Source organism: Nerophis lumbriciformis, linkage group LG16 (assembly GCF_033978685.3).
Source record: "Nerophis lumbriciformis linkage group LG16, RoL_Nlum_v2.1, whole genome shotgun sequence".
NCBI lineage: Eukaryota > Metazoa > Chordata > Actinopteri > Syngnathiformes > Syngnathidae > Nerophis > Nerophis lumbriciformis.
The window spans coordinates 14,001,123-14,014,293 of record NC_084563.2 but is presented as its reverse complement, the minus strand read 5'-3'; the positions used below and the strand labels follow the sequence as shown (position 1 = coordinate 14,014,293).

Below are 13,171 nucleotides of genomic sequence, written 5' to 3'. Positions count from 1 at the left end.
ACTACAGCACCAGAATTGTGCTGCTAATGCAAGTCCGTTGTTTTGAATTTTTTGTAAGGATCCCCCTTATGACATTTTAGCAAAATTTTTTTTTTTCGTAAAATCTTTTTTTTTCTTCCATTTTCAGGTTGTGTGGGGACTCCTGGTGACGTTTTGAGACATCTACTACAACTACAGTACCAGAATTGTGCTGCTGAAGCAAGTCTGTTTTTTTAAATTTTTTGTAAGGGTCCCCCCTTACAACATTTTAGCAAAAAAATGTTTCCGTTAAATATGCATTTTCTTCCATTTTCAGGTTGTGTCGGGACTCCTGATGACGTTTTGAGACATTTTATACAACTACATCACCAGAATTGTGCTGCTAATGCAAGTCCATTTTTTTGAATTTTTTGTAAGGGTCCCCCCTTACGACATTTTAGCAAAATTTGTTTTTCGTAAAACCTTTTTTTTCTTCCATTTTCAGGTTGTGTCGGGACTCCTGATGACGTTTTGAGACATTTTATACAACTACAGCACCATAATTGTGCTGCTAATGCAAGTCCGTTGTTTTGAATTTTTTGTAAGGATCCCCCTTATGACATTTTAGCAAATTTTTTTTTTTTCGTAAAATCTTTTTTTTTCTTCCATTTTCAGGTTGTGTGGGGACTCCTGGTGACGTTTTGAGACATCTACTACAACTACAGTACCAGAATTGTGCTGCTGAAGCAAGTCTGTTTTTTTAAATTTTTTGTAAGGGTCCCCCCTTACAACATTTTAGCAAAAAAATGTTTCCGTTAAATATGCATTTTCTTCCATTTTCAGGTTGTGTCGGGACTCCTGATGACGTTTTGAGACATTTTATACAACTACAGCACCAGAATTGTGCTGCTAATGCAAGTCCATTTTTTTGAATTTTTTGTAAGGGTCCCCCCTTACGACATTTTAGCAAATTTTTTTTTTCGTAAAACCTTTTTTTTCTTCCATTTTCAGGTTGTGTCGGGACTCCTGATGACGTTTTGAGACATCTACTACAACTACAGCACCAGAATTGTGCTGCTAATGCAGGTCAGTTTTTTTTAATTTTTTGTAAGGGTCCCCCCTTACGACATTTTAGCAAAACATTTCTTCCGTAAAATATGCATTTTCTTCCGTTTTCAGGTTGTGTCGGGAATCCCGACGACGTTTTGAGACATTTTATACAACTACAGCACCAGAATTGTGCTGCTGAAGCAAGTCCGTTTTTTTTAATTTTCTTGTAAGGGTCCCCCCCTTACGACATTTGCGCAAAAAAATTTTTCTGTAAAATATGAACTTTCTTCCATTTTCAGGTTGTGTCGGGACACTTGATGACGTTTTGAGACATTTTATACTACTACAGCACCAGAAATGTGCTGCTAAAGCTAGTCCGTTTTTTTGAATTTTTCGTAAGGCCCTTTGACATTTGAGCAAATTTTTTTTTCTGTAAAATATGCATTTTCTTCCATTTTTAGGTTGTGTCAGGACTCCTGATGACGTTTTGAGACATTTTATACAACCATAGCACCAGAAATGTGTTGCTAAAGCTAGTCCGTCTTTTTGAATTTTTCGTAAGGGTCCTCCCTTACGACATTTGAGCACATTTTTTTTTCTGTAAAATATGCATTTTCTTCCATTTTTAGGTTTTGTCGGGACTCCTGATGACGTTTTGAGACATTTTATACAACTACAGCACCAGAAATTTGCTGCTGAAGCTCGTCCGTTGTTTTGAATTTTTCGTAAGGGTCCCCCCTTACGACATTTGAGCAAATTTTTTTTTCTGTAAAATATGCATTTTCTTCATTTTTTTAGGTTGTCGGGACTCCTGATGACGTTTTGAGACATTTTATACAACTACAGCACCAGAAATGTGCTGCTGAAGCTAGTCAGTTTTTTTGAATTTTTCGTAAGGGTCCCCCCTTACGACATTTTAGCAAAATTATTATTCTGTAAAACCTTATTTTTCTTCCATTTTCAGGTTGTGTCGGGACTCCTGATGACGTTTTGAGACATTTTATACAACTACAGCACCAGAAATTTGCTGCTGATGCTCGTCCGTTTTTTTGAATTGTTACGACTTTTTAGCAAAACATTTTCTCATGTAAAATATGCATTTTCTTCCATTTTTAGGTTGTGTCGGGACTCCTGATGACGTTTTGAGACATTTTATACAACTACAGTACCAGAAATGTGCTGCTGAAGCAAGTCCGTTTTTTTAAATTTTTCGTAAGGGTCCCCCCTTACGACATTTTAGTAAAATGTTTTTTCCGTAAAACCTTTTTGTTCTCCATTTTCAGGTTGTGTCTGGACTCCTGATGAAATTTTGAGACATTTTATACAACTCCAGCACCAGAAATATGCTGCTGAAGCTAGTCTGTTTTTTTTTAATTTTTCGTAAAGGTCCCCCCTTACGACATTTTATACAACTACAGCACCAGAAATGTGCTGCTGGAGCTCGTCCGTTTTTTTGAATTTTTCGTAAGGGTCCCCCCCCCTTACGACATTTTAGCAACTTTTTTTTCCCGTAAAACCTTTTTTTTCTTCCATTTTCAGGTTGTTGGGACTCCTGATGACGTTTTGAGACATTTTATACAACTACAGTACCAGAAATGTGCTGCTGAAGCAAGTCCGTTTTTTTTAATTTTTCGTAAGGGTCCCCCCTTACGACTTTTTAGCAAAACAATTTTTCTTAAAATATGCATTTTCTTCCATTTTTAGGTTGTGTCGAGACTCTTGATGACGTTTTGAGACATTTTATACAACTACAGCACCAGAAATGTGCTGCTGAAGCTAGTCCGTTTTTTTGAATTTTTAGTAAGGGTCCCCCCTTACGACATTTTAGCAAAAAATGTTTTTTTAAATTTTTCGTAAGGGTCTCTCTCCCCTTACGACATTTTAGCAAACATTTTTTTACGTAAAACCTTTTTTTTCTTCCATTTTCAGGTTGTGTCGGGACTCCTGATGACGTTTTGAGACATTTTATAGAACTACAGCACCAGAAATGTGCTGCTGAAGCTAGTCCGTTTTTTTGAATTTTTAGTAACAGTGCCTCCTTATGACATTTTAGCAAACAATTTTTTATGTAAAATATGCATTTTCTTCCATTTTTAGGTTGTGTCGGGACTCCTGCTGACGTTTTCAGACATTTTATGCAACTACAGCACCAGAAATGTGCTGCTGAAGCTAGTTCGTTTTTTTGAATTTTTCGTAAGGGTCCTCTCTTACGACTTTTTAGCAAAAAAAATGTTCACGTAAAATATGCATTTTCTTCCATTTTCAGGTTGTGTCGGGACTCCTGATGACGTTTTGAGACATTTTATACAACTACAGCACCAGAATTGTGCTGCTAATGCAAGTCCGTTTTTTTGAATTTTTTGTAAGGGTCCCCCCCTTACGACATTTTAGCAAATTTTTCTTTTCGTAAAACCTTTTTTTTCTTCCATTTTCAGGTTGTGTCGGGACTCCTGATGACGTTTTGAGACATCTACTACAACTACAGCACCAGAATTGTGCTGCTAATGCAGGTCCGTTTTTTAAAATTTTTTGTAAGGGTCCCCCCTTACGACATTTTAGCAAAATAATTTTTTCGTAAAATATGAACTTTTTTCCATTTTCAGGTTTTGTTGGGACTCCTGATGACATTTTGAGACATCTCCTACAACTACAGCACCAGAATTGTGCTGCTGAAGCAAGTCTGTTTTTTTGAACTTTTTGTAAGGGTCGCCCCTTACGACATTATAGCAAAATTATTTTTTCGTAAAATATCCATTTTCTTCCTTTTTTAGGTTTTTTTGGGACTCCTGATGATGTTTTGAGACATTTCCTACAACTACAGCACCAGAATTGTGCTGTTGAAGCAATTCCTTTTTTTTAAATTTACGACATTTTAGCAAAATTATTTTTTCGTAAATTATGAATTTTCTTCCTTTTTTAGGTTTTGTTGGAACTCCTGATGACGTTTTGAGACATTTCCGACAACTACAGCACAAGAATTGTGCTGCTGAAGCAAGTACGTTTTTTTGAATTTTTTTGTAAGGGTCCCCCCTTACGACATTTTAGCAACATTATTTTTTCGTAAAATATGAACTTTTTTCCATTTTCAGGTTTTGTTGGGACTCCTGATGACGTTTTGAGACATCTCCTACAACTACAGCACCAGAATTGTGCTGCTGAAGCAAGTCTGTTTTTTTAAACTTTTTTTAGGGTCGCCCCTTACGACATTTTAGCAAAATTATTTTTTCGTAAAATATGAATTTTCTTCCATTTTTAGGTTTTGTTGGGACTCTTGATGACGTTTTGAGACATCTCCGACAACTACAGCACAAGAATTGTGCTGCTGAAGCAAGTACGTTTTTTTTAACTTTTTGTAAGGGTCCCCCGTTACGACATTTTATCAAAATTATTTTTTCGTAAAATATGCATTTTCTTCCATTTTCAGGTTTTGTTGGGACTCCTGATGAGGTTTTGAGACATTTCCTACAACTACAGCACCAGAATTGTGCTGCTGAAGCAAGTCCGTTTTTTTGAATTTTTTGTAAAGGTCCCCCCTTACGACATTTTAGCAAAGTTATTTTTTCGTAAAATTTGATTTTTTTTTTTCCATTTTCAGGTTTTGTTGGGACTCCTGATGACGTTTTGAGACATTTCCTACTACTGCAGCACCAGAATTAGGCTGCTAAAGCAAGTCCGTTTTTTTGAATTTTTTGTAAGGGTCCCCCCTTACGACATTTTAGCAAAATTATTTTTTCGTAAAATATGCATTTTCTTCCATTTTCAGGTTTTGTTGGGACTCCTGATGACGTTTTGAGACATCTCCTACAACTACAGCACCAGAATTGTGCTGCTGAAGCAAGTCCGTTTTTTTGAGTTTTTTGTGAGGGTCCCCCCTTATGACATTTTAGCAAAAAAATGTTTTCGTAAAATATGCATTTTCTTTCATTTTCAGGTTTTGTTGGGACTCCTGATGACGTTTTAGCAAAATATTTTTTTTGTAAAATATGTATTTTCTTCCATTTTCAGGTTTTGTTGGGACTCCTGATGACGTTTTGAGACATTTCCTACAACTACAGCACCAGAATTGTGCTGTTGAAGCAATTCCTTTTTTTTAAATTTACGACATTTTAGCAAAATTATTTTTTCGTAAATTATGAATTTTCTTCCTTTTTTAGGTTTTGTTGGAACTCCTGATGACGTTTTGAGACATCTCCGACAACTACAGCACAAGAATTGTGCTGCTGAAGCAAGTACGTTTTTTTGAATTTTTTGTAAATTATTGAAAATTATTTTTTCGTAAAATATGATTTTTTTTTCCATTTTCAGGTTTTGTTGGGACTCCTGGTGACGTTTTGAGACATCTCCTACAACTACAGCACAAGAATTGTGCTGCTGAAGCGAGTCCGTTTTTTTGAATTTTTTTGTAAGGGTCCCCGCTTACGACATTTTTGCAAAAAAAAAAATTTCAGTAAAATATGCATTATCTTCCATTTTCAGGTTTTGTTGGGACTCCTCATGACATTTTGAGACATCTCCTACAACTACAGTACCAGAATTGTACTGCTGAAGCAAGTCAATTTATTTGAATTTTTTGTAAGGGTCTCCCCCCTTATGACATTTTAGCAAACATTTTTTTTTTGTAAAATATGCATTTTCTTCCATTTTCAGGTTTTGTTAGGACTCCTGATGACGTATTGAGACATCTCCTACAACTACAGCACAAGAATTGTGCTGCTGAAGCAAATCCTTTTTTTTTTTTAATTTTTCATAATGGCCCCCCCCTTACGACATCTTACGTAACAGTACCGCTACCAAAATGTATTTTGATACTTTTCTAAAAAAAAAGGGGTACCACAAAAAAATGGCATTATTAGCTTTATTTGAACAAAACATCTTAGTGTTCATGAAACGTGTTTATTATTGTAATTTAGTCCTTAAATAAAATAGTGAATATACTAGACAACTTGTCTTTTAGTAGTAAGTAAACAAACAAAGACTCCTAATTAGTCTGCTGACATATGCAGTAACATATTGTGTCATTTATCTAACCAATTATTTTGTGCACATTATGAGGGACAAACTGTAAAAATGTATTATTAATCTACTTGTTCATTTGCTGTTAAAATCTGTTTATTTTCTGTTTCAACATTTTCTATCTACACTTTTGTTCAAATGTAATAATCACTTATTCTTCTCTTCTTTGATACTTTACATTCGTTTTGGATGATACCACACATTTAGGTATCGATCTGATACCAAGTAGTTACAGGATCATACATTGGTCATATTCAAAGTCCTCATGTGTCCAGGGACATATTTCCTGACTTTATTAACATAATATACATTTAAAAAAAAGGAAAAAAGATTTTGTGACGATAAAAAATATCGTTGTGATCATAGTAGTATCGACTAGATATGCTCTTGTACTTGGTATCATTACAGTGGATGTCAGGTGTAGATCCACCCATGCCATTTGTTTACATTGTGACGGCGGTGAGATATTGTATCCTCCTACGGTGTGTAGTGAAGCATGTTTAGCTATTACTCGTCCTCCAGTGATAATGCTACTTGTAAGAAACTTAGTTTATTTGTCGCCATGGAGGTCAGGATTAGTGATTTAGAAGTAGCTAAAACACTGTGGATGGATGTTAGCTGCGAGCTAGCTAGCCATGTCTTAAAGCACCTCTTTCTGAGGGTGTTTTAGTGTTATAACTTCACCTTTATGTTTATCACACTGTGTCTGCTTGTAAGTACTCTGTGTGTGTGTTGCCCAACAGCAGTAAAACCAGCAATGTCATGATTGACTATTTGCTTGGTCAGTAACTTAACAAAGCTCCAAAGTTTTGGTTCACCTCCATCGTAGTTTACTAAGACGGGTCCTCGATTATATTTGTCATTGAGGCCTGGAATCTAGTTTTGCAGGACCTGGGATAGCTGAGTGGTTAACACTGTTGCCCTCCAAGCAAGGGGTACTGGGTTCAAATCCCAGTAGGGAGTCAGTGTTTTGTTTCACTATCATTGTGATTTACTGAGACAGGTTCTCAATTAAACATGTCATTGGGGCCCGAAATCTAGCTTCAAGAAGACCAAGGACAGCTTAGTGGTCAAAGCAGCTAGCGCCCAGTCAAATGGGACTGGGTTCAAATCCCAGTCAGATTGTTTGGTAACCAGGAAAGATCCAGTCAGAGAAATTACTCTTTTATATCATAGTTTACTGAGACAGGTTCTCTATTAAATATGTCATTGGAGACGGAAATCTCTATTCAAGAATACCAAGGATAGCTTAGTGGTTAAAGCAGCTTGCTCCCAATCAAAGGGGACTCGGTTCAAATCCCAGTCAGGCCATGCTAAAACTAGTAAAGATCTCATCAGAGGAATTAATCTTTTGTATGATAGTTTAAAGGTTCTCAATTAAATATTTCATTGGGGCCCGAAATCTGGGATCAATAAGACCAAGGATAGCTGAGTGGTTAAACAGCTAGCTCCCAATCAAAGGGTTCTGGGTTCAATCCCAGTCAGGTCACTCTACAACTACTAAATATCCACTCAGAGTAATTAATCTTTTAAATGAAAGTTTATTGAGACAGTTCTCAATTATATATGTCATTGGGGCCCGAAATCCAGTAATGAAAATACCAAGGATAGCTGAATGGTAAAACAGCTAGCTCCCAATCAAAAGGTTCTGGGTTTAATCCCAGTCAGGTCGATCGGCTTGCCAAGCGTAAGTAAGCAAGGGTGGGGAGTCGCATTATGTGGGGGTGTATCACCTCCCCCACACAGAGTAAAGTTAAGTGGTAGCTGGTTAATTAACTTATGGTTAAAAAGGTAATTCTGGGTAATAATAATAACAAATAGTCTATAGTCCAAAAGTCAAGGGTAACCTCGGGGGTTAGCTCCTCCTGCTTGCTTGAGGCTAAAGTTGGTAAGTGTACCATCAGTAATTCCTAGGCTGGGATGGGCGGGAATAGGAAGATAGATAATTAATCATTGTGAGTGTTGACCAATCAGCTCTCCTGGTCTGACTAATTGCAATTAGAGATAATAAAATAAATTAAAGATGAAACAATTCTAATTGGATAATGAATAAACCAAATAGAAGAAACTAAATTGGGGGAAAAAATGGTGGAATGATTTAATTAAAAGATAATTGTATTGATAATTAGTATTAATTAATTAATCATATTTTTTATTATCCAATTATTTAAATTTTTTCATTATCTCAATTGCATTTTTTCTTTTTTGTATTATCTCAATTGCAATTAGTCAGACCAGGAGCTCCAATCAAGATCTTTGATTAGTGTTTTGTAACATGTATTTTAATACAGCAGAGTGCTCCTGTCACAGAAAGGATTTTTGAACTGCAATTTCCACGGTTTTTTAGTGCTCCCGTCAAGCAAGATCTTTGATTTGTGTTTTGTAACATGTATTTTGATACAGCAGAGTGCTCCTCTCACATAAAGGATCTTTGAACTGCATTTTTCCACAGTTTTTTAGTGCTCCCGTCAAGCAAGATCTTTTTATTTTGTGTTTTGTAACATGTATTTTGATAAAGCAGAGTGCTCCTCTCACATAAATGATCTTTGAACTGCATTTTTCCACAGTGTTTTAGTGCTCCCGTCAAGCAAGATCTTTGATTTGTGTTTTGTAACATGTATTTTAATACAGCAGGGTGCTCCTCTCACAGAAAGGATCTTTGAACTGCATTTTTCCACAGTGTTTTAGTGCTCCCGTCAAGCAAGATCTTTGATTTGTGTTTTGTAACATGTATTTTGATACAGCAGAGTGCTCCTCTCACATGAAGGATCTTTGAACTGCATTTTCCAGTGTTTTAGTGCTCCCGTCAAGCAAGATCTTTGATTTGTGTTTTGTAACATGTATTTTAATACAGCAGAGTGCTCCTCTCACAGAAAGGATCTTTGAACTGCATTTTTCCACAGTGTTTTAGTGCTCCCGTCAAGCAAGATCTTTGATTTGTGTTTTGTAACATGTATTTTGATACAGCAGAGTGCTCCTCTCACATGAAGGATCTTTGAACTGCATTTTCCACAGTTTTTTAGTGCTCCCGTCAAGCAAGATCTTTGATTTGTGTTTTGTAACATGTATTTTAATACAGCAGAGTGCTCCTCTTACAGAAAGGATCTTTGAACTGTATCTTTCCAGTTTTTTAGTGCTCCCATCAAGCAAGATCTTTGATTTGTGTTTTGTAACATGTATTTTGATACAGCAGAGTGCTCCTGTCACAGAAAGGATCTTTGAACTGCATTTTTCCAGTTTTTTAGTGCTCCCGTCAAGCAAGATCTTTGATTTGTGTTTTGTAACATGTATTTTAATACAGCAGAGTGCTCCTCTTACAGAAAGGATCTTTGAACTGTATCTTTCCAGTTTTTTAGTGCTCCCATCAAGCAAGATCTTTGATTTGTGTTTTGTAACATGTATTTTGATACAGCAGAGTGCTCCTGTCACAGAAAGGATCTTTGAACTGCATTTTTCCAGTTTTTTAGTGCTCCCGTCAAGCAAGATCTTTGATTTGTGTTTTGTAACATGTATTTAAAAACAGCAGACTGCTCCTGTCACAGAAAGGATCTTTGATCTGCATTTTTCCACAGTACAGTGCTCCCGTCCAGTAGCTAAAACACTGTGGATGGATGTTAGCTGCAAGCTAGCTAGCCATGTCTTAAAGCAGCTCTTCCTGAGGGTCTTTCAGTGTTATAACTTCACCATTATCTTTACTTTTTACACCAAAATGCATCCATTCTCCCTTTTCTGTCTACACACTGTGTCTGCTTGTAAGTACTGTGTGTGTGTGTGTGTGTGTGTGTGTGCTGCCCAACAGCCGTAAAACCAGCAATGTCATGGTTGACTATTTGCTTGATCAGTAACTTAACAAAGCTCCAAAGTTTTGGTTCACCTCCATCATAGTTTACTAAGACGGGTCCTCGATTATATTTGTCATTAGGGCCTGGAATCTAGATCTGCAAGACCTGGGATAGCTGAGTGGTTCACACTGTTGGCCACCAAGCAAGGGGTACTGGGTTCAAATCCCAGTCAGGAAATAGTGTTTTGTTTCACTATCATTGTGATTTAGTGAGACAGGTTCTCAATTAAACATGTAATTGGGGCCCGAAATCTATCTTCAAGAAGACCAAGAATAGCTTAGTGGTCAAAGCAGCTAGCGCTCAATCAAATGGGACTGGGTTCAAATCCCAGTCCGATCGTTTGGTAACTAGGAAAGATCCAGTCAGAGAAATTACTCTTTAATATCATAGTTTACTGAGGCAGGTTCTCAATTACATATGTCATTGGGGACGGAAATCCCCCTTCAAGAATACCAAGGATAGCTGAATGGTTAAAGCAGCTACCTCCCAATCAAAGGGGACTGGGTTCAAATCCCAGTCAGATCACTCTGAAACTAGTAAAGATCTAGTCGAATAAATAAATCTTTTGTATGATAGTTTAAAGGTTCTCAATTATATATGTCATTGGGGACGGAAATCTCCTTTCAAGAACACCAAGGATAGCTGAATGGTTAAAGCAGCTACCTTCCAATCAACGGGTTCAATCCCAGTCAGGTCACTCTAAAACCTCTAAATATCCACTCAGAGCAATTAATCTTTTAAATGAAAGTTTACTGAGACAGTTCTCAAATATATATGTCATTGGGGCCCGAAATATGGTCACGATAAGACCACAGATAGCTGAATGGTAAAACAGCTAGCTCCCAATCAAAGGGTTCATGGGTTCAATCACAGTCTAGGTCTTATTGGCTTACCAGGCACAAGTGAGCAAGGGTGGGGAAGGACATTATGTGGGGGTGTATCACCTCCCCCACACAGAGTAAAGTAAAGTGGTAGCTGGTTAATTAAATTATAGTTAAAAAGGTAAGTATGGGTAATAATAATAACAAATAGTCTACAGTCCAAAAGTCAAGGGTAACCTCGGGGGTTAGCTCCTCCTGCTTGCTTGAGGCTAAAGTTGGTAAGTGTACCATCAGTAATTCCTAGGCTGGGATGGGCGGGAATAGGAAAATAGATACCGGTAATTAATCATTGTTAGTGTTGACCAATCAGCTCTCCTGGTCTAATTGTAATATGAGATAATTAAAAAAAAACTGCAATTGATACAATAAAAAAAATAAGACTAATAAAAAGGTCTAAATTGCAATTGGATCATTATCAAAATTATAATCAATACTAATTAATTATAATAATTAATTATCAACACACACACTAAATTATTCCACTTGCTTTAATTTTTTTAATAATTATGTTTATTCTATTTGGTTTATTCATTATCCAATTAGAATTGTTTCATCTTTCATTTATTTTATCTCAATTGCAATTAGTCAGACCAGGAGAGCTGATTGGTCAACACTCACAATGATTAATTATCTATCTTCCTATTCCCGCCCATCCCAGCCTAGGAATTACTGATGGTACACTTACCAACTTTAGCCTCGGCAAGCAGGAGGAGCTAACCCCCGAGGTTACCCTTGACTTTTGGACAACCTTGGCCCGCGGCTTTGTTCAGTTTAAAATTTTGGCCCGCTCTGTATTTGAGTTTGACACCCCTGACGTAGGGTGTGTATGCTACTATGTGTGTGGATGCAGGGCTGTGTGTAGAAGTTAACCAAATATAAGTTAAAAGAGGTTGTTGTGAGTGTGTGTTGGTTGTGACAGCAAAGAAGTCCAGAGGGGCGAAGCAAAAGAGGTTGGTGATCCGAGCGAGGTCCGTGGGGGCAGGAGAGAGGCGTCCAGAAGTCCAGATCCGAGTGCGGGGGTCGAGGAAGGCAGTCAGAGTCCAGGGGGAAGATGGGCAGGTGAGGCGCACGGCTCACTGCGGAGACACGGAGGTACTGTGGGAACAGGAGATGACAAGGACAAATAAGGACTAGGCACGAGGGAGACAAAGCGAGCAAAAGAGAGAGACACAGGTGAGGAGCCAGAGACGTGAAGCTTACTGAATCATGGCTTTGTTCCAGCGTGGAGTAGTCAGTGGAGTGAGCCTTTATGCTGCTGCTTCTCGTCAAGACCAGGTGCGTTGATTGATGATTTCCGCCGGCTGTGGAGGCGCGTGGCCGCGGTCTGCGTGGCGCGTGCGGGGGCGTGCCCTGCGGTGCTTGCAGCGGAGCTTCGAGGAGCTCCTGCCGAGGAGGGAGAAGCAGACTGCGCGAGCGCCGTAACAGTGCCCCCCCCTCTTATGCGAGGCTCTCGACGAGCGGCGGAGAGCTCCAGGGTTGACCTGATAGAAGTCCTCCAGAAGGGTGGGGTCAGCAAGGTAGAAAGCCGGCACCCAGGATCTATCCTCTGGACCATAACCCTCCCAATCTACCAAAAATACCAGGCCCCTACCTTGCCGACGGACCCCAAGGATCTCCTTGACGGTCCAAACTGGGTCACCGTTATCCAGAATTCTAGGAGGGGTAGGGTCAGGGGAAAAGAGTGGAGAACTGGAGACAGGCTTAATCTGGGATACATGGACCACCGGATGTCGCTTCACAGAGGGGGGTAGAGACAGACTAACACATGCTGGGTTGATGATGCCCTCCACCGTATAAGGTCCTACAAACCGGGGTGCAAGTTTGCGGAATGGTACCTGTAGATGGAGGTCTTTGGCCCGTAACAGGACTTATGTATGCATGAACATACATACGTATGTATGAACATACATACATAAGTCCGGTTATGTATGTTCATACATACATATGTATGTTCATACATACATATGTATGTTCATACATACATATGTACATACAAATGTATGAACATACAAATGTACATACAAATGTATGAACATACATATGTACATACATATGTATGTATGAACATACATATGTACATACATATGTATGTATGTATGAACATACATTTGTATGAACATACATACATATGTATGTATGTATGTATGTATGAACATACATACATACATATGTATGTATGTATGTATGTATGAACATACATACATATGTATGTATGAACATACATACATTTGTATGAACATACATACATACATATGTATATATACACATATATATGTATGAACATGCACATGTATGAACATACAAATGTATGTATGTATGTATGTATTTATGTATGAACATACGTATGTATGAACATACATATGTATGTATGTATGAACATACATATGTATGTATGTATGAACATACATATGTATGTATGTATGAACA

General features: G+C 37.9%; 1 long non-coding RNA gene across 1 annotated transcript; it reads right to left on the bottom strand.

The window, feature by feature from the left end:
• Window positions 1–10,231: 10,231 nt before the first annotated feature.
• Window positions 10,232–12,742, bottom strand: LOC133617370 (uncharacterized). The gene is made up of 3 exons (XR_009816987.1): window positions 11,945–12,742; window positions 11,493–11,839; window positions 10,232–10,921 (listed from the first exon to the last, which is right to left on the bottom strand). It is a non-coding gene; the product is annotated as an uncharacterized lncRNA (long non-coding RNA).
• Between the last annotated feature and the right edge of the window lie 429 nt (window positions 12,743–13,171).